The following is a 3,035-nucleotide window of genomic DNA, read 5'->3' on the forward strand; positions in this document are numbered from 1 at the left end:
CGCAAATAATCTAGCTCCAGCCGTACTCTTTCCTTTTGTGACAAAAATAAACACAAGGAGAGTGGCCACTAGGAGAGCAGTGGGTGGCAACTGCATAGCAGAGGGGCACTTTTGGCCAGTCATGTTTTTCAGTGATAGGGACCCATTTTTGGAATGATTTACCAACTGAAATAAAAACACAAACCGAACTGAAAACATTTAATAGAAAGGTGAAACACTGGCTGAAAGAAAACCAAATATGTGGCCACTGAGTCAGTTTTGTTGTAATGTATTGTCTGTGCTGGATGCCTGGTTGTTTGCACATGGCTGCAAAGGATCACCCCATGGGGCCGGGTCTTGGGTGTGGGAGATAATCTTGTAGCGGCCCAGGCCCTCACTGTTGGGGTGGGTATAGGGGAACAGGTGTGAGCGGCTGGGTGCTTGGGGCTTGTGTTGTTACGTGATGTGCGGTTTTGTGTAATGTGGTCACGATTCTGTGAAATGCTGATGTTAGTATATAATGTATTTGCTGCATGATTGTGTAACTCACAATATGTAGATCTTTTTAGAAAGGTCTGACCAGGGACTGGGGTTGCAAATTAGCCTATTGGCTAGAAACCTTTTATGCAACACATCTATACATATTGTTATGGCTCTGACTGTGATAATTATGTATGTAATAATGTGCGCTGCATTGTCCCTGACAAATAAACTAATAAAATAAAAAAGTAGTAGGTCATCAAGGGACTAGTAGGTCATCCAGGGACTTTTCACCTACTGTTTTTCGAATACTATGTATTCGGACATACTACTCTGTTGGCGAACTGTTTTCGCATACTATATAGTAGCAAACAAAACAAAACAAAACAAAAAACACTGAGACATGAGACAAACAAAAAATAAAACCGAGACACATAAGATTAACAAAACACTGAGACATGAGACAAACAAAAACCACAACACTGAGACAAACAAAACACTGAGACATAAAACAAACAAAAACACAACACAGACATAAAACAAACAAAAACCACAACACTGAGACAAACAAAACACTGAGACAAAAAACAAACAAAAACACAACACAGACATAAAACAAACAAAAACCACAACACTGAGACAAACAAAACACAGACATAAAACAAACAAAAACCACAACACTGAGACAAACAAAACACTGAGACATAAAACAAACAAAAACAGAACACTGAGACAAACAAAATACTTAGATAGGAGACAAACAAAACAATGAGACAAACAAAACAAAAGGAAAAGAAAACAAACACAAAATTCTTCATAACAGTTTCTTGTGTTTTCCACAGAAAAAAAGAAATGCAAACAAGTTAGGAACATCATGATGGGGAACAGTGCCCTTAATTTAAGCATTTTGCCTGTTTAAAAAAAAAAATTAAAAAAAAATTAAAAGTGGGCAAACCTAAAATAGTATGTCATTAAGCTGTTTAAACCACCACAACTGTAAATATCTTTATCCACCTCTACGATTATTTCCCCACACGTGCTAGGATGAATGAAGGGGTGTGGCGACCATCTCATTGGTTGGCACTGGCAGTAATAAAGCCAGAAGTCTTTGTCCTTATGAAACCACATATTACATGTCTTCAGTCCCTCATTATCTACAACAACATTCAAAGTCCCCATGGCTTTCATGATTTAGTGAATAAGGGTTACGGATAGGGAGTTTACTGAGGCCTCCTAGTGGGCCCAGAGACCCCGTGTGAGAGCCACTCAGATACCTCCTACAATGGAAGCCTATGGTTTTTCCAAAACACTTAAATGACAATATGTAACCATTTTGAACTCATGCAGAATCATATGAATTAATAATAAAAAATAAAATAAAAAATGTTTAATCATCTGCTCTCGCCACACTGAGGGGTAGGTTTAGGGCTGGAGCTTCCTTTTTTTCATACAAATCTGACATTTTCATTAAATTCGTACAAAATTGCACACTTGTAAAACAGATATGTTATTGTGTGATCCGGCTGGATTTTTGCAAATTTTATGCACCAGGTCAACTCTTTAGAAAAGTATGCCTTACGATTTGAACTACCATACATGTCCGCAGCACAAATATGAGTAGGATCTGGGGTTTGATTTTCAAACCCCTAACCATAAGTATGAGCAATTGTAAACTTAAAGTACTAATCCAAACAAAGCCATAACCCATCTACAACCCGTGCGTAATACCTTTAGCACTTTTACACAGCGTACCAGCTTAATTCCCAGTGCTGAACTTGTGACCTGAACAGCTCAACCCTGTTCTGACATGTTTCAGACTCTCTGCTCACATAAGAGTCATTTGATGAGGATCTGTTCTGTTTGAGTCAATCCTCATGGAGTTCAGTCTATTCTTTACTTTATTCCCCAGCACCTTCGTATTGCGTAAGTGCGTCCTTCTCACCAAAACCAGAACATCACACCATCACTGACCCAGTCTAACACACATCCGCACACATTCTGCATGAAAATACACTATCATGCATAGTTATCAGATAATACACACAAATATTATTTAGGTGATGCATTTATAGGCATTTGAAACATCCTACAGAGACGCTTCTGAAAAACTTGGCATGTACCGAAGTCACCTTTTATTGAGTAACGCACAAAACCCTATTTCCGTTAGGGTCAAGACACACATTAAGAAATAGTTTAATACTTGAAGTCTATCAATAGTGTGTGGATCATAGAGTGAGGGCTCATGGGAGTCGCCGTTATGTCACAACAGAAGAATGTAGGTTTCCTACTTTCTAGAGTCGCACAGGGACATGATGTCTGATTATATAAATCATGAACCAGGGCTCATTCATTATAACATCATCATCTTCATCAACATCATCATCATCACCCCATTCAAAATCAGTATACCATTGTTCTTTTCTGTAAAACCATGTAGTAACTACTGGAGTATTCGCGTAAAACCCGCACCATTGCTTTGAAAGCACCACAATGAAAGTCTAGAAGTGCAGAGATATGAAAAAGTTGAACATTTAAAGAGACACATTTTATGTTTAAAACAGAACCAACCCTCAAAG

This window comes from Rutilus rutilus, assembly GCF_951802725.1.
Source record: "Rutilus rutilus genome assembly, chromosome: 4".
Classification (NCBI taxonomy): Eukaryota; Metazoa; Chordata; class Actinopteri; order Cypriniformes; family Leuciscidae; genus Rutilus; species Rutilus rutilus.